General features: G+C 38.7%; 1 protein-coding gene and 1 long non-coding RNA gene across 12 annotated transcripts in view; both read left to right on the forward strand.

Annotated features, from left to right (window-relative positions):
• The window catches only part of robo2 (roundabout, axon guidance receptor, homolog 2 (Drosophila)), a 525,042-nt gene that overhangs the window by 86,128 nt on the left and 413,004 nt on the right, over nucleotides 1–25,910 (forward strand). The window lies entirely within an intron of this gene.
• On the forward strand, nucleotides 21,996–24,342 carry LOC145554711 (uncharacterized). Its single transcript, XR_014090699.1, has 3 exons — nucleotides 21,996–23,921; nucleotides 24,020–24,060; nucleotides 24,149–24,342. It is a non-coding gene; the product is annotated as an uncharacterized LOC145554711 (long non-coding RNA).

Raw genomic sequence — 25,910 nt, forward strand, 5'->3', positions numbered from 1 at the left:
AGAGGCACTCATCCTGGCAGCACAGGAACAGGCCCTAAACACCAGAGAAATAGAGGCTCAGATCTACCACACCAGACAAGACCCAAGATGTAGGTTGTGCGAGGAGGCCCCTGAGACAGTCCAGCACATAACAGCAGGTTGCAAGATGCTGGCAGGGAAATCGTACATGGAACGACATAACCAAGTGGCAGGCATAGTGTACAGAAACATCTGTGCAGAATATGGACTGGAAGTCCTAAGATCAAAGTGGGGAACACCCCCAAAGGTGGTGGAGAATGACCGAGCTAAGATCCTGTGGGACTTCCAGATCCAGACAGACAAAATGGTAATCGCGAACCAACCGGACATTGTGGTGGTGGATAAACAGCAGAGGAAAGCCGTTGTGGTGGGTGGATGTAGCAATACCAAGTGATTACAACATCAGGAAAAAGGAGCACGAGAAACTGGAGAAATACCAGGGCCTCAGAGAGGAACAGGAAAAGACCTGGAAGGTGAAGACCACAGTGGTGCCTGTGGTCATCGGGGTCCTCGGGGCAGTCACCCCCAAATTGGAGCAGTGGCTAAAACAGATCCCAGGAACAACATCAGATATCTCAGTCCAGAAATGTGCAGTTCTAGGCACAGCCAAGATACTGTGCAGAACCCTCAAGCTCTCAGGCCTCTGGTAGACTACCCGAGCTCAGAGGATGAAAGAGACCACCCGCAGAGGGTAAGAAGGGAATTTTTATTTTATTTTTACATCAAGGGCTTTGTCCAAAAAAAAATTTATATATATATATATATATATATATATATATATATTTTTTTTTTTTATGAAACAAAATAATAGCTACTGCACTGTACGTAGAGCATTTCAAGAACAAAGAATGGCTCTCAGTGAGGCTTCAGTCTTATAGGATTTAGTGAAGATCCGTTCAGAAAAATCGGATCATTCCTCAATGTCATATCCCTATATTGCACTTTGGTCATGCTTTTCATTGCCTCTATAGGCAATGAAAAGCATTGCCTCAGTCAACACCTCCACACAGTAATTCAGCGCATGAGTGACAACTTTTTTTCATTGCAGATGCAACATGTGTCTCAGTCAGTACATCTAGCTTTGCTAGCATCACGCCCACGGAGCTTACCTTTCTTTAAGCTTTCCTTCCAAGTGACGCTAAAAGTTGGATGAAGTCCCCACCGTTTGTGAAAGCAAAGCGCTGCTGATTTTACATGTTGCCATATCTATAATTTATGCAACGCTTTTCCCAGGTGAAAAAAAAGTATACTTTAGTGTACTACATTTTAACACACTTTAGTATACTTTTATCAATGTACTTAAACTGTACTATTTTGGAACAACTAATTTTGTGCTTAATATACTTTAGTAGTATTTAAATAGTATTAAATTACAACTAATAGTATATTTTAGTATACTATACGTACTTTTATGGAACAACTTCAAGTGTACTTAGTGTACTTAAAGTATACTTTTTAAATATATTTCAGAGCTTTATTATTATATTTTGATATAATTATTATATTTTGAGTGTAATAATTCTGTCTCAGAATTATATTAAAAATATATATTTAATATACTTCAAATATATTTTAAATATACTATTAATATATTAGTAATGTGTTTAAATTACACTTTTTATTTTTATTTTTGATTTCCTGCTATTGATAATAAACTGCAATTTTAATTACTCGTGAAAGTCTTTATTCCTACATGCCGTTATACATGCCATTTTGTAAATGACATGTATAACTACTTACATTGTTTTAGGTTACAATTACATGGAAAGATTAATTACACAAGATGCCCAAGGTAATTCAAATATTTTGTTTTATTACCGACATTTTAAAATTGTCCAATTTTACTCACAACTTTATGAACTTTACATAAATTATCAGTTTACACATCAAAGCTAAACAAATGAATATGAAAATTTAAGTGTGACAATAAAACATGAAAGTGAGGATCAACGACAGAACATTCCCGTTCACTGCACCTTACAGAAACCTACAAAAAAGAACAATAGAGCAATTAAACAGAGAAAGCATTTGTATTTAAAGAGAACAGAAAAATGGCAAATAAAAAATTTATACTTACAATTTTAATATGTTGTGCACTCGCCATGTATGTGACTTCATAAGAACTGATGATTGGGACCGGATGCCTGGGGTGGAAAAACATTTCTGGGTATCGTCTTTGCCTGTTTATGTTAGAAGTATAAAAAAACAGTCAGCAATGTCATAGAATCAGTTGATGTTGGCATTAACTATGAAGCTGTTTTAAGTGTGGACTTAAGGAGACAAACTACTTTAAAATCTTTCAATCCATGATCTGAACACACTGATCCTTGCAGGGTGGAGAGGGGGGCTGGTGGTGCCCATCTCCAGCAGCCATCAGCTGAGAGGCAGGGTTCACCCTGGATAGGTCACCAGTCCATCACAGGGCCCTGAAAGCCAACAACAAATAACGTGTGAAAGAGAAATGTTAGATTAACAAGGAGAAAAATTCTTTCCAGTTACCTTTAAATTAAGTCATGTTTATTGAGCACTTAGTGTTGGTAACAGCAGTTTTTGTTGTTGAAAATGTAGCTAGCTCCTCATTGAAAAAACAAACTTACATCATGAAGACAATGTGGAGGTTCATCCTTAGAGCTAGTTGGTGATCTGGTGGAGCCAGAGCTTCTTCTGAGACAGGAAAGTCTTTAGGTTTCCTAACACCTGATTTCTCTGGCTTCCTCTTTCATTTTCATTTGCTTAGTTAGACTGCAAACATATGTTGAAGATAAAATCATTGATGAACGAGTTAGAACAACAACCTCACAATATCAAAGTCTCTCTGTCTTATGGAGCTTAATTAAAACCAGGTTAGTTTATGAATTAAAGTATAAGTCACAACAAACAACCTCCATGCAGATATAACATGAAGCTGAATGATTGCTATAGTAATAATCATACAAGTCACAATAAAATTGATAAAATAATTATTTAAGAAACCAACGTAAGTTATATATCTTTACTGCACTGTTTATAATTAAATGAAGATAATTAATAAGCAAACTTACCACCAGCTAGCAACACTTAGCAGGCTTCATCAGTTGTTGTCCTGTTGTGTTGTCGTCTAATTCGGACTAGGACGTCACCAGCTTGAATTTACCAAAATTAGTAACTATTGTCAAGGCCCTCTCTACTTTTAAGGCAATATTATGCGAGTAAAAATGGCGAATTTGAACAGCGTCTGTTATCTTCCCTGCGTTCAAGTTTTTTCTTCTCTTTGTGGTGTTTTTTAAATAAATGAAAGTGTGCAATACCGCCACCATCTGGCCTGGAGTATGAACTGGAGCTAATGCCGTTGATTATAAGGTTTTACCTCAAACATCTGAAAATTGATTGGGTACTTTTTAAAAATTACATCATGATTATCATTTTTTATTGTATGCAATTTTAATAAATAGTAAAAATTATTAAGGCACTTCAAAATTCATGCATATTCATTCATATTTTGTTCACTTAAAGTACGTTTGAAGTATACTAAAGTATACTTTTTTTTCACCTGGGTTATATTACTGGCGATTAGACAGACATCTTCTCCCGCTCAGAGGAAAGCACTGCGCATGTCTTGGAGCCCCATGTGCGAGTAAAGGGGGAGGCAATGGCTGACAACAGACACGTAAGTCACGTTAGTGCTTAGATTTTATGGCACCACCTTAAGTCCCTGAACTTCACATTTTAACGGAAAAAAAGAGCAATGCGACTTGGATGAAACGAGTAACGTGATAGTTTTGTAGAAATGTAGTGAAGTAGGAAGTACAGATACTTACTGTAAAATGTAGTGGAGTAAAAGTAGGAAGTATCCATTATTAAATCTATTAAAGTGAAGTACAGATACACGAAAAATTTACTTCCCACCACTGCCAATATCCAGTTGAATGTTGATTGTTATAAATATTTCACTATCCTTTTAACACCTTAAAAAACCTAGCACACCATTGACTTCACCACTGCTTCTCTGATTCAGTTAAAATCCCCACAATCCTTTGCTGCCTCACCATCAAGGTGTAACATGACCGAAAACCAAATTACAAACTTCCTCCAGTTCTCCTCCAAAAACAAGAAGATATAAATTAATATTGGTTGTTAATATCAGCCCAGTTTTATTTATCAGAAATTAGCAATATTGGCTGATACCCATGGTAGGGCTGATATATTGTGCATCACTAGTGGTATTACATGTTGGTGAAACAGGAACTTTAAGCAGATAGTTTTATGACGGTCTTCTTGTGTGGATTTTAAAATCCAGAAGGTTTTGAAATAAGTTATGACCGGCCCTAAAAACCGACATTGTTGTAAGATGAGGCTGTATTTTCCTCCCAGACAGTGTAGCCAACAAAGTTGGCTACTCATAAAGGGGGAGAACAATTTGACTTAACCTCCCTTGGTTACTCCTCCCTTTAACAAAGTTGGATATAAAATTCTGAATTTGGCCATTCAGAAGACCCTAAGCTCCTGGATTGGAATTTTAATAGATTTTAAACACATTAAAAAAAATGCATTAATCGTTTTATTGTTTAGTCTTTTAGTTACTGTAGCTTTTTGTTTCACTGTTTTATTTTCCTTTTTAAATTCTTTATTTTGGCTATCAGCTCTCGTAAATGTATACATTTTAATTATGATTCAAATCTCAATGTTTATTAAAAAAAAAAACTGAGCAAAAACAAAAATCTCCTTGTAATTTTATTGTATTATGTACATACTAGAAGGCATCTGAAAAGAATTATTCAGTCTTCAAAAATGAATTTGAAGTTACAAGCTTATGAACATGACTAACTATATTGTCCCTTTGTTTCTGCCTTTTGACCCAAGTTTAGAAGAACAAGGTACATTGTAATGCTGTACGTGGTGTAAAGTTAACTACATAAGCAGGTTGTTCAGAAGCAAATGAAGCAACTTCTCTCACTTCATAACTGACCACAGCTGGTGTAGGGCAAAGAGACTGCTCAAAAGGTGCTTTCCAATTAGGCATTAATTTGTCACACAACCTCACGCTTTAATTAAATGTAGCACATCGAATGAAGATATGGGGTTATTAATGTGATGACCGATAATGATGTTGCCGAGCGCCAGCGCGCATACCCGGTATAAGCCTGGAGCCAGTAAAGAGTCATGGCGTTGCAGCTTAGCCTTAATCCCTCCGCCCGTCAAAAAGACACATTTTCCTAATTGCCGTTTAACTTTTATGAAATTAGCACCACGTAAGTCAAATTATCATTGCGTACTAGGGACAATTGAGGCTGGGGATGGAGGCTTCTTCTGCGATAGGATGGTTGAGCTCATTAATTATTGTGTTGCTACGGATGGCACTAGCGACAAAACGGAGATCGTCATTTGGGATGCAGGAGGAGGGCTTCTCCTGGGGGTGATCTCGGGGCATTAGCCCTCTACTCCAAGGATTATCCATGCTGAATTCAAGGCCCTGTCAGAGGAATGGCATGCTGAGGAAGATAGTGGATCAACTGGGGAATAGCTTCAACCACAAAGTGTTCTCCACCCATAGCATAATGCAAAACATTCAGAAATGAGATCAACTGAATCTTGAGATGTTTTTCAATATGGTGGATATTCAAAGCACTTCAGTCTCAAGGCTAAGTTAAACGGGATGTAGAATACTGTCAGCACTTGAGTAAATGATTTGGTTAAAGTGCAAGCAATACATTAATCACCTCAATCATTGGATGTGTTGCAGCAATAGTCCATCTGATATTACCACTGAAATAATTCATTCATTTTAATCTCACCTGAGATAAACTTTTACAATTGCTGTCAGGTCTTTTAGAAAACAAACTATACAAGCCAGGTTGTTGAGTCTCTTTTGAAAAATTTAGTTTTTTTGAGGGATGTGAAAATCAGGATGGTGGAGTGGCTGTCTGAGCCCAGTTCTGGATAGGATAGATAATCTGTGACAGATGCTAAAAGATCACGCAATAGATCAGTTGGAATGATATCTCAAGACACGCGGGAGAGGTTGTCATTGGTTGTGAGACATTAGTTGTGTTTCCATTGACCTTAAAATCACACAAATTAGAATTACTAAACTTGATGGAAATTAGCCTATTTAGAAAAAACAATTTTTTCCCCTAAAGCTTTTGTGGTAGGAGGAGGCGGTTTGTCGGCTGTATGTTACTGAAAGTAATGTATTTCAATGAAAACGCTTTTTTGTATTTCTTTGAAAAACAACTGGATGTTACTACTGGCAGAAATGCTGAAGATGACGAAAGGAGGTGCTAATATTTACTGAAATTTAGACTGTGAATTATCCTTTGAGATTCTATTTCTTTGATTTTGCTTAGGCCTGATGTCAAATATTAGATATTTGAAGTTGAAAGTTTGTTATTGTTTGTCATTTTATGTTCTTGTCACTGTTAACCTGGTTAAAATAATGTAATGTGTAAGATCTCCGGTGTTAAAGAACATTACAAAATTAAGTTAGACCTACTTAATTCATTTGTGTGGAACCTGTCGACAAACTTGAATTTAGTTAACTTAACTAGAAAATAATTAGTTGAATTTAAAAAACATATTGGTTGATAGAAAGCAAATTTTAGTTGTTAAAGTAACATAATTTGTTTATTTTTAGTGAACAAATGAAACATAAGTTCACTGAAAGAGTGTTTGCTTTGTCAGACTAACACAAAAAAGTTAAGTTAGTTCTACTAACTTCTATTTTATCAATCTGAAGTGATTTGAAGTAGTTGGGTTAGTTAATTAATCTTGTCTTAGTTAAACATAAAGTTATAATGTCAGATTACTATATATGTTTTGCTTTCAGTTAACAATGTGGAACCTGTTGATTTAACAGGTTAATACCCTGGGTATCAACCTGTTGATATAAAAAAATTATGTCAATGATTAATTTCTTTGAGTGTAGATGGATGATGTCACATCATGTTCTTTTACTGACATAGCGCGGTCGAACTCATTCACATGATTTTAACTGTATTTCCTATTTAATGGAAGCATTGTAAAATTGTGTTTATTCGACATTGCTGGAATATCAATAAAATTTTGCAGACATTATATAATGGAAACGCAGCTAGAACAGTCCATGCTATTCACCAATAAATGTCAGGAGGGCTAACAGGTTTGGCATCATCATTCTTTTTCCTCCTTAAAATTCAGCACACCTATAAAATATACAGATTTTTAATTTTTTTGCCTTTGTTTTCTTGAAAGCAATTAAACTGACTTGGAATTAACTGTACCTTTACAGTACATTAAAAACTCAGTCTGTAATGGTACCATTTAAAATGTAAAGCATTGCGGGGGAGTTATGTAAAATCAACTTTCTGAGCTTTACATTTTGCTTTAATCTTATTCCCATCAAAAACATACCTGGAGTGTGATTCCTTTATGCATGTTTGAGGGATTTTTGAATCTCGTGGCAGCCATCCAGAGTGCTGAACTCATCATAGGAACTAGTTCCAAGTCCAACGCTGCTAAGAACGGTTGTAAAGGACATCATGGAAAAGGCATCAAACTACTTTTAACTTATGTTTGATATGTCTGTCTTTAACAGAAGTGCTATGGGCCTTAAAAATACATATTGCTGCCCCTTTAAATGGATAAGTGGGATTAAACATCTTCAATTCCATATTATACCCCAGTTTAAGCAACATAAAAATGCTAATAATCTATACAGGCAATGAAAAGCGTAGATAAGATTTATGAATGCCCCAGAAAAGCATTATGATTTTCTTGCATTTTCTATTTCTTAGAAGGCTGGTAGTTTGGAATTGCAGGTAATCTTGTATTTACTTCACCTCAGGCCCCCCCCCCGATCTGAACTTGAGTGGTGTTCTGTTGTTGAACTTCTGTGCTCGTGATGGATTGTCCATCACGAACACCATGCACAGAAGTCCATATGTACACTTGGCCCCAGGACACCCTAGGCCGCAGTTCGATGATCGATTTTGTCATCGCTTCATCGGATCTGCGGCCATATGTCTTGGACACTCAGGTGAAGAGAGGTGCGGAGCTGTCCACTGAATTCTACCTGGTGGTGGGGGAGGAAGCCGGTCAGACCTGGCAGGCCCAAACATGTAGTGAGGGTCTGCTGGGAACGTCTGGCAGAGTCCCCTGTGAGACGGAGCTTTAACTCCCATCTCCCGCAGAACTTCGAACACGTTCCGGGGAGGTGGGGGGACATTGAGTCTGAGTGGACCATGTTCCGTGCCTCCATTGCCGAGGCGGCTTATCGGAGCTGCGGCCGCAAGGTTGTTGGTGCCTGTTGCGGCGGCAACCCTCAAGTAAATTGGTGGACACCTTCGGTGAGCGATGCTGTCAAGCTGAAGAAGAAGTCCTATCCTTTTGGCCTGTGGGATTTCGGAAGCAGCTGATGGGTACCGGCGGGCAAAGCGGCATGCAGCTCGGGTGGTCGCTGAGGCAAAAACTCGGGCGTGGGAGGAGTTTGGAGAGGCCATGGAGCCGTATGGCTTCGAGGCGATTCTGGTCCACCATCCGTCGTCTCAGGAGGGAGAAGCAGTGCAGCACCAACACTGTTTATAGTGGGGATGGTGTGCTGCTGACCTCAACTCGGGACGTTGTGGGCCGGTGGGTGGAATACTTCGAAGACCTCCTCAATCCCACCAACATGCCTTCTGTTGAGGGAGCGGAGCCTGGGGACTCCGAGTTGGGCTCTCCAATCTCTGGAGACGAGGTCGCCGAGGTGGTCAAAAAGCTCCTTGGTGGCAGGGCCTCGGGGGTGGATGAAACTCCGGGCGGTCTCAAGGCTCTGGATGTTGTAGGGTTGTGTTGGCTCACATGACTCTGCAATATCGCATGGACATCGGGGACAGTACTCCTGGATTGGCAGACTGGGGTGGTGGTCCCCCTGTTTAAAAAGGGCGACCGGAGGGTGTGCTCCAATTACAGGGGCGGTCACACTCTTAAACCTCCCTGGTAAGGTCTATTCAGGAGTCCTGGAGAGGAGGGTCCATCGGACAGTCGAACCTCGGATTCAGGAAGAGCAGTGTGGTTTTCGTCCTGGTCGTGAAACTCTGGACCAGCTCTACACCCTCAGCAGGGTCCTGGAGGGTGCATGGAAGTTCGCCCAACCAATCTACATGTGTTTTGTGGACTTGGAGAAGGTGTTCGACCGTGTTCCTAGGGGGGCCTTGTATGGGGTTCTCCGGGAGTATGGGGTACCGGGCCCTTTGATACGGGCTGTCAGGTCCCTGTATGACCGGTGTCAGAGTCTGGTCCGCATTGCCGGCAGTAAGTCGGGCTTCTTTCCGGTGAGAGTTGGACTCCGCCTTTGTTACCAATTCTGTTCATTACTTTAATGGACAGAATTTCTTGGCGCAGCCGAGGTGTCGAGGGGATCTGTTTTGGTGGCCTTAAGATCACATCTCTGCTTTTTGCGCATGATGTGGTCCTGTTGGCTTCATCAGATCGTGATCTGCAGCTCTCGCTGGAGTGGTTCGCGGCCGAGTGTGAAGCGGCCGGGATGAGGCTCAGTGCCTCCAAATCCGAGGCCATGGTCTTGAGCCGAAAAATGGTAGAGTGCCTTTTCCGGGTCAGGGGTGTCGTCCTGCCTCAAGTGGAGGAGTTTAAGTATCTGGGGATCTTGTTCATGAATGAGGGAAGAAGGGAGCGGGAGATTGATAGGCGGATTGGGGCAGTGTCTGCTGTGAAACGGGCGCTGACCGGTCCGTCGTGGTGAAGACAGAGCTGAGTCAAAAAGCGAAGCTCTCGATTTACTGGTCGATCTACGTTCCCACCCTCATCTATGGTCATGAGCTTTGGGTCATGACCGAAAGAACAAGATCACGGATACAAGCGGCCGAAATGGGTTTCCTCCGCAGAGTGGCTGGGCTCTCCCTTAGAGATAGGGTGAGAAGCTCGGTCATCCGGGAGGGACTCAGAGTAGAGCTGCTGCTCCTCCATGTCAAGAGAAGCCAGTTGAGGTGGCTCGGGCATCTGGTCAGGACGCATCCCTGGTGAGGTGTTCCGGGCACGTCCCACCGGGAGAAGGCCTCGGGGAAGACCCAGGACACGCTGGAGGGACTACACTCAAAAAAATTTACTTAGCGGGTTATTACATTAACAAAAGAATATCATGTACTTTTAACACAATAATTTCATGTTTTAAACCAGTGTTTCTCAACCTTTTTTGTGCCAGTGCCCCCCTAGCCTTTATCGAGGTCCCTCACCGCCCCCCACCAAAGAATTTGTAGGCTACTTTGCACTGACTATTATTTTATTTTTAATATTACTATCACTATTGTAAATGTTTTGATTTTTATGCTTGTTTCTGTATTTATCATCAAAAATAATTTCCCAGAGAACAAAAAAGCCATAGGAATAGAAATTATTTTCACATGTGTCTACAAAAAATGCAATGGACATTCTACTTAAATTTGGCCTAACAGCAGCCATTCAGAGTGGAAAAAATATTCTTATTCTTTGCCATTTTCTAGTTGTTAAATATTCCACAAAATAGCAGATAAAAGATGTACAACATGCCAGTTTAAACTTTGAACTATTTGCAAAACGACTGAGCTCTACAACATTAAAACATGGATAGAACTGTAACTACATTAATCATAGCTCTTCTTCTCCTCAGTGTTTCTGTCAGTTTCTGGTGGTGCAGCTCTGTGCTGCCTTCAGGAGAATGGGACATCAGAGTATCATCCATAAAATTTCACCCACATGGCATTTATTGTGCAAACCAGAGCTTTCATTGGAAAAACAAAAGTTCCAGGTCCTTTTAATGCCATACAAATATGAAATAGAAACACAGATTATATCTTTATATAGACCGATCTATTGATTTATAGATTAATAGTTTTACTGGACAGAAATTACTAAGAACAAATCTGGTTCTTAATAAAATTCTAATGTGTCAAATTGAAAGTGTCATGGAGTCATCAGCCTCATGATATTAACACGGACATGAAAAATAATATTGAAGAAATAAATGTATCAAATCTGATTAAAAACATAAATAAGTGATAAGTTATTTACTGTTATGGTCTGTAAGATATATTTATTCTCAGTATTAGATGTGCTCTCAACAAACCCATGGCACTTCAACAGAATTATTTTACCTTTCATCTGGAAATAGTTTGTTTATTCTTGCCATACAGTCCTCTGTATTAAGTATGGCTCGAAAGGTCTTGCCATACCAGTTTATTCCTCTGTATTTACTTTAGTTTCTTAGTTTATTGTTGCATTTTGTTCTTCATTCATTTCCATCTAGTTTCCTTTGATTAGTATTATCGTCTTTTGGTTTATTGTTATGTCCACTTTAGTTTCTTTCCTGTTGCTAGATTTATTTTATCATTTATTGACGCTCACCATCAGTAATATTCACTCATCACCTGCTGCGCCGCCTAATCGACATGTTTGACATCATGTGTTGATTTTTCACTGTTCAGCGTTGGATTCTCTGTTTTTATGCCATAATTCACATCTAGTTCGTCGCTCCGTTTTATGTCCCGCTTCTCCTGTTTCAGAGTTTTGCGCAAAGTGCGCGTCGTTTTTTTGTTTGTTTTTGTTTTTAACCCCCTAAGGTGCAGGGCGTATCGATGGGGAAAAGGCAGACTGACATAAACCTTTTAAAACAACGGAAACAATTTCTGTATCCTGATTATTGAAATTTAAAAGTGCTGTGGTACCGTTGTTCTATCATCCGTTTCATACCGGATCACTTGTAGCACCGGTGTTAACTCTATAAAATGAACGCTCTCTATCGAGGTATCACCCATGGAGGGATTTCTTTATTTAAATGGGTTCATTTTTCAGAGGGATACAAAGTCAGGGTATCGTGATTTTAGTAATTACATGTTTATAGGAGTGATTTTCTGTTGTCCTTCCATGGAAGTGGGCAGCATCCAGACGGAAATAAAACACTTTTTAATATAAGTTGCTGCTTAACATGATCACAGTACTGCCAAAACATATGTACAAAAATCCTCAATAAAACATAAAATATTTTAAAATCAGACTCCAGACAAGTGAATCACAGCAACGTCATCAGCCGGTGTAACGCTGAACTGTTGGTGAGCTGTGTTAGCGTGGTGAAGCTACCAGTAGCAGGAGCGGAGCTGCGCCAAGAAGCTACAAACACTGAATAGAAGAAGAGCTGCCATCGATACCATTGCAGCCAAGCATGTTTTAATGTTACACAATACAGTTTTAGCAAGTTGCTCAAAGTCTAAACTGGTATTGTTGTGCATATAAGGTGTAAAGTTTACCTTCGACCAAACGCCCCCCAAAGGAATCCCAGCGCCCACCTTTTGTAAAAATGTCCGCCAGCGCCCCGTTGAGAACCACGTTGAGAACCGCTATTTTAAACAAAAACGTGATAAAATCATGTTGAATAAACTAGAAATTCAACAACTTAACGTTTATGAAATTGAATCATGTTGAGATAACATGATTCATTATAGTCAGACTGATCTTGTGCTGCAGGCAACGAGCAAGATCACAGCAGATCATGCGAGATCATGGGAAATCACAAGAGGACCCGCGAGATGATTGTTTTACGTGCCAGGAAAACTCCAGCTGCAGTTTTGAGAATACTAAACTTTCCTGGCAGGATTGTGCACATATCCACAGTGTTTGTTCATGTTTCTATGTAATTGATGTACTCAAGTCAGTGGTTAACGTGTTAACATCACATGAAGTGATGTTTAGCTGGTAATTAATCAGCATTTTTCTAACATTTGCACCATTTCCTGCTTGCTCCATGCTTGTGTCAAAACACAATTGAATTGAAGTGGTCATTGCATAAATAACATGTTTAACAGAATTATTTTATGTTTCAAAGGCAAATATGACAAAATCACATCAAAATAAACATAAAATTCAACAACCCAGCGTTAATAACATGTATTCAAGTTGAGACAACGTGATTCAATTTAGTCAGACTAATCTCCCGCCGAAAGAGGGTCTAGCGAGACTAGATGATCACGAGAGATGCTAGCAAGATTACGGAAGATCACGCAAGATGCTAGCGAAATTACGGAAGATCACGCGAGATGCTAGAGAGATTACGCAAGGTCTTGTGTCTGGGAAAACTTCAAATGGTTCTTTCAAGAGAAGCGGGAAGATTCCTGGTTTGCATCTGCTTAATTTGAAAAAGGTAAGATTCAATCTATTTTCATCCATCTAAATCAAAATAAAAATCCAAATAAAAAGATGGAAATTAAAATCATCATACTTTTAAAAAAATATTTTTTTCTATGTTCGGTCACGTTTCTATGTAATTAATTGATGTACTCAAATCAGTGGCTAACATGTGCTAACATCACATGAAGCGATGGTTAGCTGGCAATTAATTAGAGTTTCTCTACCATTTTCTCCATTTTCTGCTTTTTCCTTGCTTGTGTCACATTATTTATGTTTTGTAGATTAAGTTGGTTAGCTTAAAGGAGCTAGATTTTTGTGATATCATTGGTAAGTTTAAATTTATCGCCGCACCATATGTTTGGTGCATTTTGTGGGGAAAAAAAACAGTCTGTAGAACTATATGCTGTGTAAGGGTCACAAAGCTGCTTTCGAGACACAAACGGACCCCATAAATGTCACAGTTTTGCTCCTCCTGAGGTTGCTGAAGTTCCCAGGAAAAAAGTTGCACTGATGTAAATTCAGCATCTGTTGCGATACAAACTCTGAAGTCTGAGGCTTAGTGTATTTTAAACACTGGGGCCAAACACAAGTCTATTTAAATATATATATTTTTTTATTTTAGTACTGTTACTACATAGGTAAATGCAGAGTGGACATTGGATACACACACACTTTTGTGGCTTTCTATCATGATACAGATTCTTAATTTATTAATAATAAAAAGTATTAAATTTGAGTCGGAGGAACCTTTGCTGTCAGAGCTTTAAATGTGCTCGCAATGTCCACATAAGCTATGGATTTCTATTCTTTTTTTCTGGCTGAAACATTCAGTGGATTGTCCATTATTCCTATTACTCCATGAACAGACTTGAGCTTTTTTTAAATACATATATTCCTCTGCTCTAAAGATGTCTTTTGTTTTTGTACTTGTTTTTCCCCAAATAATTGTAGTTCAAAAACTATTTTGAAGTTTATTGGTTTAATTTTGAAATGTTGAGGTTTTTGTTTTGATTTTCATGTGCTCATTTTGGCCTATGCTACTATTTCTTTCTACCATGTTCAATTCACCACTGTTCTGCAGGTATGCTTGCATGTGCCCAGTGGTTATATTCAGTTTCAGAACAGCTGAAACACTGGGTGCCTTTAAATCTCAACTTAAAACCCACCTGTTTAGAGATGCTTATAGCTAAATTAGGGTTAGTGCGGGTTTTAATGTCTTCAATGTTTTTACCTTTACTTTTTATCTGTTTCACTGTTTATTCAATGTTACATGTCTCTGTTTCTGTTTTTAATTATGTAAAGCACTTCGAAATGCCTTGCTGCTGAAATGTGCTACACAAATAAAATTTGATTGATTGATTGATTCATGATGCATTCAAGAGACTTGTACTAAAAGTTTGAATGTTCAGATACAACCCTGCTTAGGGTGAATTACATATTTTAATGTTTGAAAATGTATCTGATCTCTTTCAGAACATCACCTGTCTGTTATCCACCTACATAAGCACTGGTGAAGGGGGTCATTGGCCATCAAGTTTTAGATTGCAGTGGCTAATAGTAAGTTTTGCCAGATCTAAAGTGACTGAATCTAGTGTTAGAGCGCTTATAAAGCTAGGGTTCAGCGAAACTTGTATTTGGCAAGTTTGTTTTATTTGTCTTTATTTCCGTGGGGATGTGGAACTGTAAGGAGTGTTGTCTCTCTCTGTCTAGTAGATATGAGCTGCTATCAGACCTATGCTAGCTACAGAATAGTACAGAGCAAGGGGGAAGAAGGATGAGCAGCAACATGAGATTGGGATTGACCGCACTAAAACTCTCCTGCCAGTAACTGGTTGTTTCTAGCACTGGGAGAAGGCAGAAGAAATAGATTTTTCACAGTATATCCCCCTATACTGCGCCCTTGTTTCAGACATAAATATTTCTTAGGTGACAACTTCAGTTAGAAGTTTAAATAAAATGTTAAACTTAATTTTAGTCATAGCATAATGAAAGGAGAATAACAATTTTAAAGATCTTTCAAATAGGCTGCAAGCCACTGATCACTTTCGTTGTGACTTCCTTTGAATTTAGCTAAGTTTTCAAGTGTGTGACCCTATAGTATACTGCTGGATTTTTGCGATTGTTCTCATTGTTTTCTGATCTGCATATTTAGGAAAACACTGCTGAAGTCAGACGAGAGTGCATCCTCAAAGGTCTGTGTGCATACCTGAATGAAGATCCAGAGAAGCTGGTGAAAGAGTACATGGCATGTTAATTTATCTTTGTGTCTACAAAAGAGGTGATTATAGTTGGAGTTAATTGGACTTCCTGTGAATTACTAATAAATTTAAAATAAGAGAATATCATTAAAACTCTTCTTTTTTCACTTGGGTACATTCAATTTTAATTTGACTTTTGAGATGCTTTTAGATTTCTCCAACAGAAAAGGAGAATCATTAGTAAAATTGATATAATTACAGTTATGGTTAAGTGGGTTTAAAATGAGGATTTTTAGGTGAGTTAAACTCCACAAAAAGATCTTTGGCCTGTTTTATTGAGCTTTTTTTTTTTAATAGCACTGTTTCATACGCAGACAAAAATATTAAGTAACTTTACCTAAGACATTAGTACTGATCTTTTTGGAAATGACTACCACACATAGTCATGGCATTTCCTCCATCCAGAAAACAAGACAGGTTCTTCATGTATAAGATGTTTGGTTTGTGTACAGAGTCAGGGCTTTGTACTTGCACATAAGTATGCCTGATTTGGAACGACAGTCTATGTGGTGGATCCTCAGACTGTCATTTCAGTTGAGGAGAACTGGCCACAGAATATGGGGCCTTCTCTTCATGTTTTTCCATATAATGAGACAATATACCATATTTTCCGCACCACAAGGTGCACCGGATTATAAGACGATTTTTGTGAAAATGTAAGGTTTTTAGGTGCACCTTATGGTGCAGAAAATATGGTACCTTTTCTAAATGGAAAATCCTACCACTGGACTCACAATTAACACAGACAGGTCCTTGATGGATCTTAGTTGTTAGTCAGCCAAACAAGTGTAAGTTCTTTTTTTATTTAATGAGATGTGAAATACCCCACCCTTGTTCCCGTAGGACGTTGATCAAGGTGCACAAATGGCCGTAGCCGAGACTGTCTGTGGAATCTTTGTCATTCGACCAGAGAGTGCAGAGCCTGGCGATGCCAATGAGGATGTTGGGATTGTCCTGGAGGGGGTGGAAGTGATGAACAACTTGGGCAATGTATCTTTACATGTTTTTCCAAAGACTGCAGTCAAAAACTAAATTTGAATTGTTACAGTTCGCAAAGTTGAGCGAATTTAATGACACTTTTTATGTTAAGAATTTGATCTATGCTAAACAGTGATCAACACAGCCCAGTTTTTTCTGAAAAAACAAAACTGACTTTTTGTTGTTTATTTCAACTTTCAACTCAGCTGTTTTTTGTGCTGTGTAAAAAGAAAATGGATTACAATTTTGAAAATACAGTTCATGTTGTACTTTTTCTAATTGTTGAGTGTTCTTTCTTCTTTCAATGTGGTCTTAAAACACTTAATTTAATAGCACTTAAGAAAATGTCTTTGAATTAACATAATTCAATCATGGAAAGATTTTCCACACGATTATATAGCTTTCTTTCAGCATGAAGCATGTTTGTTCAGCTAACTTAATTTTCATGAGTTGGATCAACTTAATTAAGTAGTGTGAAGTTATCACTGTAAAATAAGTTGGTTTCAATTAAATTTGCATTAATCTTAATCAAGTAAAGACAATTATTTGGTCTAAAACATTGCAAATTAGTTGGGCTGGCTCTATTAAATTACATTAGGTTCAACTAAAGTAATTAAGTTGAATCAATCTCAAAAGTTAAGTTGAACCAACACATTTCCTTTAAATTGGAGTAAAAGAATTACATACTGCTGAAATAAAGCAAAGCAGTCAGATGGAAAATCTTTCCTTGATTTTTTAATGTTAATCCAAAGAGTTATTTCTTTCAGTGTATGTCTCTCGGCTGGCATGGGAACGCCTTGGGGTTCCCCCGGAGGAGCTGGAAGAAGTGGCCGGGGAGAGGGAAGTCTGGGCCTCCCTTCTGAAGCTGCTGCCCCCGCAACCCGACCCCAGATGAAGCGGAAGAAAATGGATGGATGGATTTCCCCTCAGTCTATTTTAGGAGATATTCAAACGTAGAGGGTTCCTCTACATCACCATTCCCTGTATAGGTGGAGGTGATTACTGCAAATTTGCAGGGAGGTGATGTTAACGACTTTACACACACTGTTTCAAAAGCCAATTTTAACTCAGACAATAACCTTGCAGGATATTGAAATATGATGTATACTCATGAGAGTTCCCCTGGTTCTACGTCTTCCATTTCACCTGCTGTTTTGTTTATATCTAGTCTTATATATGTATGCTCTGCTCTAATGAAGAACTAAAATTACATTTGTTTAGGAACCACAGACAAACTAAGGCCCTATTACACACAGTTCTATTTGATGTCTTACTATGTAACAAATTAAGACATTGTATTTGCATTGAACTTGTGTGTGTTGTTTTTTATTGCGACAAACCCATTGGTTTCAAATATAAGCTGTACATCATATGTTTCAGTTTATGCTCCCTTTGTATGAATTCCTACATCAGTGTCTGAACTGTTGGGTCTGCTGTGTCTCATATTTCTCTTTAGAATACTTCATAGATTTTTGTGTCCAGTGAAACCAGGGTAATTGTCATCAAACAGTTTGTAAGGGTCTTTATTAGCCTCTATTTATATTACGCCCTAAAGAGGGCGTTCCCTAGTTTGTAACGTCCTTCAATCTTAGCTTTGTGCACATTGTCTATGTGAGTGCATATATGTATACATGAGTATGCTAAAAGAGAGAGGAAAACTGAATTATTTATCTTCAACACATACCTTGTGAATTTTTCTAGACCCTTTACTGGCCTTTGCTTCACAATCTTCTCAAAATCTACATATCAGTTTTTGAAGTTTGTATTCAAAATGTGAAATGCGAAAAATGTGAGAATATAAAATGTAAAATATATTTTTTAATCCACACAATATTATTTTCCATCTACAATAAGCTGTTGATGGCTGTTGCGCACTAAAGGTGATGGCGTCAGTATACAGCTCAAATATCCTACTTTTTGAACAGAATACTGTGAACTATACAGTATATAAAAAATGTTGAATTGGACAACATAAGATATTTTTTGGAAACATCCATTTTCTAGCCTGTAGTTAACGTCACTGTCGACAACCTTTACCAGCTCCCCTTATATCCAACATCTTTGTGTAGCTATAAAGAAAATCCTCTCTTAACCCACCCCCCTGCCTCACACTCACACAAACTTGTACACCATTTCTGGGAACTGGGATTATAAACTGTCCCAGTGCATCCATATTTCAAAGTTATATCTCTGGTGTCACTCTACATCTTGTCTGCGGAAGCAACACGGAAAACCCGGCTCTTGTTTAACTATGTTTACGTTGCTGACCCAGTTACCGGGTTCTCTCTGCGTTGTCAATGGGAGTCTCAATCATTTGTTATAATTACATTTTTCATAATGGAAAAAAAAACAACACACACACAAAGGTGCACGTAAACATACTTCCACTTGTAACCAAATCGATCCAAACCCCTTGGCGTCTGCAGCATCCACTTGACCGCTGCACCCGTCCTTCAGCTTCAGGCGGGATCCTCATACCATATGAGTAAATGTGTGCGTCGCGTTTTACTTTACAATAGAAATATGCACAGTTCCACAGTTTCTCGAGACGTGATGGAGTGGCTGTTTTGTTCCGATACAAATGAGCTCATGATGGATGGATAATTGAAGATCCAAGCCAGGCACAAAAGGAAGGTTAGGAGAGCATGTTGAATGAGTTTAGTGTTTCATTTAAAATCCAAGCTACTCAATAATGTAGAGGGACCTCTGAAAGCTCAGCTGAGTGTTCACAGAGAATGTGAAGGGTGTTGGCGGAGCCAGAGCAGAAGCTTGTTCGCAGCGGTGTTTGTGGTGGGCTCCGGAGTCGCTACGTGGGAAGATAGGTGTGTGTGTTAATGCATGTTGTGATGATGCAAAACACTAATCTTATATCTGTTTGTGTTTAGTCTTTTTTTTAGTTTTTGTTGCACTTCAAGTGCATTTGGAGCAGTGGTTCTTAACCTGGGTTCGATCGAACCCCAGGGGTTCGATGAGTCGGTCTCAGGGGTTCGGCGGAGTCTCTGCCGTGGAGGTAAAGACAAACTTGTGTAAAGTCGTGATGACGCGCCCCGCTTTGCCATCACTTGCTGCAGACGAGTAAGGAGTTCCACTCTCAGCATGGATTTGAACTTGTGTCTTTAATTACTTCAGCAAAGCTCACAGTTTTTACCAAATGGGGCATATGTCACGGACTTCCGTTTTAGCACTTCCGCATTTTTTTGCCACATAGAAGGGTTCCGGTGCACAAGCAACAGTATGTTAACAGTGGCTCCTCAGTCGCTGCAGAACTATTAACGGTGCTTATTCAGATGTCCTGAAATGCTCCAACAACAACAAAGGATTTAAGCTGGATGTGTCAAAACTTCACAGTAACTTTGAAGGTAAGTTAATAAATCGTTTGTATTCATCATAATGGCTCATTATAGCTAACAGGGACAAGCTTACAAAAGCTTACAAAAGTGCTATGTAAATGTTAAGTGTTTTGATTATCTGTGCAGTGTGCAATCTACATATCTATAAAGATATATATATCTATATAAACATATAGATCCTTCTATATTGTGCCCAAGCTATCAGTCGAAGCTGAAGTTAGCTTCCGAATGTAGCATCTAATTCAGAAAATAGCTAAAGTGCGATTACACTTAATTTTCCACTATCTTGAGCTTTTTTAATGTGTTGTATTTTAAAAACTACAACACATTGACATTTCAAACCGAACTAGATTACTCTGTACTAACAGCAGAATAAATAAAACATTTCTGAAACCTTCTAATTGATTTGTGAACTTTGTAAAATGTCAATAGATTCCAGAACGCATTAGATCTGAATTATTAATTTAGCATTATTTGTTATTTTAACTTTCCGTTTTCTTTCTTTCTTTCTTCCTTTCTTTATTATAGTTGGAGTTGGACAGGAGTTCTCTTTGATGGCTTCCTGGAAGGAGGGATTGGCTGAGCTAATGTTGCCAACAACTTTTCTCCTGCTATTTTTTGCTTTTCTTTATATAGAAAGTATTTCTATCAGTATTTCTTTCATCTCTATCAGTTGCTCTTTTTCCGTTTTGTATACAGTATACTACAGTATACAGTATTTTTTTATTTTTACCTTAATGCTCACCTGGTCAGTTGAGGTCTAAATGTACATCCTCTTGATTACTGACAAATGTCAGAACCACATGGACTGAGCTGGTTACGTCAGATGAATCTGAATCTTTATTTCTCATTAAAACGACTTGTAATGTTAAGACATTGTTATAAAATTGCTTCTTCATTCTGCTGTAATGATGACTGCATTCTTGCAATTAAAATTTCTTGTATCCTGGCCGTAATGCTCCCTTATACAACTCACAGAACAGATGATTGAAATAAAGGCACTTTTTGAAAATATTTTCTGTGATTTTATTATAGAAATTGAGGACGGGAGAAATCGATTAAAATCAAATCTGGTATGAAAAAAAATGTAAGTCAAATCATTCAGCCTTATTAAGTAAATTAAATTATATGACTACATCTCACTTGAATTCCTGTAACATATTATAAAAGTACATTTCACAAGCACGTACTTGATATAATGTAAACACAGAGAAATGGTGAAAAAAAGGTTTGTGAAATGTAAAGTATTACAAATGAGATTCAATTTTATTGTAGGTACAAACAGGATGGCAAAATGAACAGTGAATATATAATATACTTCCTAGCAGCTAATCAAACATCAGACTTGTTTTGCCTTTACTGGTGATGAAAACTCGTCACTCTGGAGGAGAGGAAGACCGGCTCAGCCCCGTCCAGGATGACTGCAGTGTCAGGGTAGCCAACAAGGTCTGCAGGTAGATTTTTGCATATCTGGTGCTCCGGTTTCAAGATCATAGTTTAACCAAGTACTGTAAAAAAAAAAGTTAGTCCACGTTGTGATGATCCGGCAGACCATCAGACGTGGACTGATGGGACGCCGTCAGCAGGTCCAGGGGCTTAGATCCAATGGAAAGGTAATCAGCACAACGATCATGGCTCAGAAACACATCATGAGGTGTTACAATGCAAACCTGAAAAATTAAAAACAAACAAAAAACTAGAAAGCGTCCATATTTAGCTACACAACGTAATCAAAACTAATAAATCCTCAGCTCTTTTTGAGAGTTTTGCTTGAAAAAAAATTGACAATATCTCAGGAAATTAAATGTTTAAATGAAATAGTTCTGGCATCTCAAAGAAACTGCAAAAAATGTTTCAGAGGTGTAACAACACTGAAGTTACTGAGTAAGAGTGAACTAAAATACTACTTAGAAAATGCATGTTAAAATCTGAATGTTCTTTTGAAAGTGTGCAGCTGAAATTAATTTAAACTACTAGCAGGCAAAGCACAGTGTCCGCCTAATATCTGCACCAACAGTAATACAAAAAATGATGCTTATAAGAGGCATTAGTTTATAAAAGTTTAACTTCATAACCTCATTTTCTAAGCAGAATCTCAGAGGGAAAAAATGAGAAATTACGTTGTGTAAAGCAAGAACAGATTATAGCAGCCAAGTGGAAACGTGGATTATAATTTTGAAACAGCAAAGGTGGATGTCATATTTTCGGGATTCGAGAAATATGTGATTTGTACCATTTGTTCTGTGGGTTTTTTATGTGGGTCAGTACCACTTAAACGGCTGTAAAGCGAAAGTTTTGGACCTTAATCTGACTGACTACTTGTGTGGTTTGGATCAGACTGAAGCGTTGCTGCTCTAGGCTGTTCTTAAATTACCGTGCTCGGTATCTATTCGACTGCATGTTAAATGTGTTTCATATAATTGTCACATAAAAAAAAGCTAAGGAGTTGCCTAAAAATAATGTCATACTTGTACAACACAAACCCATACATCGTGGTGCATACATCGTGATTTGCACCATGATGTATGCGTGGTAAGTCACGCATACATCAAGGTATTGACCAGTGGTGGAAAGTATCGAAGTACAAGTACTTTTTTACTGTACTTAAGTACAATTTTCGTGTATCTGTACTTTACTTAAGTAGATTTAATAATGGATACTTTCTACTTTTACTTCACTACATTTCTACAAAAGTGTCGCGTTACTCGTTACATCCAAGTTGCATTGGGCTTTTTTCCGTTAAAATGTGAAGTTCAGGGATGTAAAGTGGCGCTGTAAAATCCAAGCAATAACGTGACTTATGTGTCTGTTGTCACCCATCGCTTCCCCCTTGTCTTGGAGCACGCAAAGCTCCAAGACATGCACAGTGTTTTCCTCTGAGTGGGAGGAGATGTCTGTCTAATCGTCAGTAATATAATAGCGCTGCATAAATTGATATGGCGACATGTAAAATCAGCAGCGCTTCGCTTTCACAGACGGTGGTGACTTCGTCCAACTTTTAGCATCACTTGGAAGGAAAGCTTAAGGAAAGGTAAGCTCCGTGTTAGCTAGCTGTACAGAGACACATGTTGCATCTGCGATGAAAAAAAGTTGTCACTCATGCACTGAATTATTGTGTAGAGGTGTTGACTGAGGTGTCGCAAATATGGGACAATGCTGGTACCAAAGTGCATAAAGTGGTATGATATTCAGGAACGATCCTATTGTTCTGGACGAATCTTAACTGATTAAATTTATTTCAACTCTAAGTAATTAATATCTTGAGTTAACATTATTTAGCTGTGGAGGTCGTTTTCTTTAAGCTTTTGGCTGTAGTCTGCAAAATAGGGGAGTGGATCATTGGCTTGATTTATGCCACAGATGTAATGGTGACATGTGCCTGTTGTTTTTGTTTTGAGTCCATCGATGTCGTGTCCCTCATCTCCCTGATTCCCTGCAGCTGTGTCGCTCCCTGATTGCTCCCCTTCTTAAGCCTCCCTCCGCAACCCGCACACTGCCAGATTATCGAACGCTTTCAGCAAGTAGTTTCTAGCTCTTCATCCACGCCCTGTGTGTTACTGCCTCGCTCTTGTCCTTTGGATTTTCCCCTTTTGCCTTCCCTTGTTGGACTGCTGTTTTTGCCTACCCGGATCTCGACCCTAGCCTGTTCTCTGACGCCGCTCACGCCCACTCCCTCGGACTCTGCTATCTTCCCCTTCGTGTATGACCTCGGCCCGGCTGACCAAGAACTTGGATCTGGACTTTATTCCTCTGATCCTCGGTTGTGAGTACGCTGCCCTGCATCTGCGCTTCTCCCTCCGCCCCCACGCACTATCTTCTAGCTAGTGCTACAGCTAGTTATCCAGTGTGCCGCCCTTGGCTGTCTCCAATAAAGATCTGTGGTTTTCTGCTCACTCCTGTCTCGTGGCTGATTTCGGGTCCTCCTAGTGTGCTTTTACAACAGATGTCAAACTCCAGTCCTGGAGGGCCACTGTCCTGCAACATTTAGATGTGTCGCTGCTGCACTACACCTGAATAGAATAATAAGGTGACTAGCAGGACTCTGGAGAATCTACACAATGAGAAGGCAATTAAGCCATTTGACTCTGGTGTTTGGTGCCTGTGGCATATCTAAAAACTGCCAAAAATGTTTTTGGAAGTCTGTTGTGATGGCAATAATCACAACAGACTGAAGCCTGTTGTGATGACTTCAACACATTTCTTCAGACAGGTTGGCATGACTTTTAATGCTGTCCCAAAATTTTTCTATAAGCTGACTAAGTTCTTTAGTAATTATTTCTGACTTTTATGCTTTATCTTGTAAACCAGGTGGGCAGAGTAATTTGAATGAATATGATGGTGACACACACGTGAGTCTGATTAGCTTTGCTTGCAATTCTTTTTAAAATATTTATTTATTATCCTAATGTTTCTGCTATTTCTTGATTTTCCTTCCAGGCTGGAAGTCTTCCTCCTTCATGTTGGGGGAAATGAGCAGCACCGAAGACACTTCACACGACCATCCATGGCCGCTTAAAATAAACTTTCAATGCACACTTCACCTTCAGTGCAAAGTACCATGAATTAATTACCTTTATTGTATATTTCCGTCAGTGCTGATGTTTGAAATAAAAGTAGATTACATACTGCAACTGGTGCTGGTGTTTTTGTAGACTCAAGTGGCATCTAATGTCTTTTAAAATGAATTTGGGGATTATTGATGGCCAGTAGTTTCTGGGAAAAAGGTTTTAATTGCTCTAGTGGTTTTCATTTGGCAGTAAATTGACAAAAAAGTGGGTAAGAGAGAAGGGGAAGACCAGGAAGCGAACCCACGAGAGCCGCATTTAAAACTAGAGCCTCCATATGTGGGTTGTGCTTAATCCCTGCACCACCACAGCACACTCTGCCAGTAGTATTTCAAAACTCAGATTTCTATGTTAATATATACTTTACACTTCTGAGATTAACACATTCATAGTGTTAACTTTTGACTAAATACACTAGTGTTGGGTAAGTCAACACTGATATGTGTTTAATTTCAACTACTGTGAGTGTTGATTCAACTATATCACAAATAGCACTTTCAAAAGTGTAATTTCTACACCATCCAGAGTGGACAAATATAGACACTTTCAAAGTGTTGAATTCAACTCTACAAGTTGACTGAACACTTCCGAATTTGCTGTGTGTATCAGTCTCAATATTGAAAATAATTAAAAATAGGCTATCAGCAACAATTTGCCCAATCCATAAGGGCAAATCTAACTAGTTCTGTGCTTTGTGGTCCGAGCTACATTATTAATACTGTATTTTCCGCATTATAAGGCGCATCTAAAAACCTTCAATTTCCTCAAAAGCCGACAGTGCGCCTTATATATGGACCAATATTGAGCCACAACAGGTCTAGCAACTATGGTAAGCAGCCGCCGACTTCATTTTCCCCGTAGAAGAAGTGCGCGGTGCATAAAGTTTGATAATACATTTAAAGCCGGGGGACAGGGGAAGAGAGACAGAGACTGCAGCGGCAGCGTGTCGGTTGGTCTGTGTTACCCAGAATGCAGGTGGGCACAATATCACAACACCAACACCGTGAGTGAAACAATGACTGGGGCAGCCTACTCGGGGGCTGCCCCAGTCAGCCTTGTACTCTGCGGAACACTTCTTTACAAATGTGGATGTGTAATAATAGAGTACGGCACAAATTGGCAACCCAAACTGAAGTGTATTCTATGCGCCTTATAAATAAAAGAAGTTTTAAAATAGGCCATTCTTTGAAGGTGCGCCTTATAGTGCGGAAAATACAGTACATATAATTTATTTACAGTATGATGTAAATTTCCTAGTTACATTTTCTGAATTGTTTGAGAGAATGTTTTTTTTTACTCAACCTATTGTTTTTTGTCAGATTATTTATTTATTTTTAAATTGGCTGTTGTACTCAATTGAGCTGACTGAACAAATTAAAGCTGTGTTGTATGTATTTACATGTGTGACCAAGCTTGTGAAGGTGTGGTGCAGAGTTATCAAATAAATAAATATGTAATTCAATACATCTATGTTTGTGCTTTTAAGAAACAAAACGTATCAAGTCAAAAGTTTCTCTGTATCAGATCCATATCAGCCGATGCTAAACCTTAGATATCAGAGATCGGTGCATCCCTAGTTTTTCTCATCCTCAGTAATCTGCTTCTGTGTTCCTTCTGTGTGAGCAAAGCAGTGA

The sequence above is a fragment of the Poecilia reticulata genome, chromosome 13 (genome assembly GCF_904066995.2).
Source record: "Poecilia reticulata chromosome 13, P_reticulata-male-v2, whole genome shotgun sequence".
Lineage (NCBI taxonomy): Eukaryota > Metazoa > Chordata > Actinopteri > Cyprinodontiformes > Poeciliidae > Poecilia > Poecilia reticulata.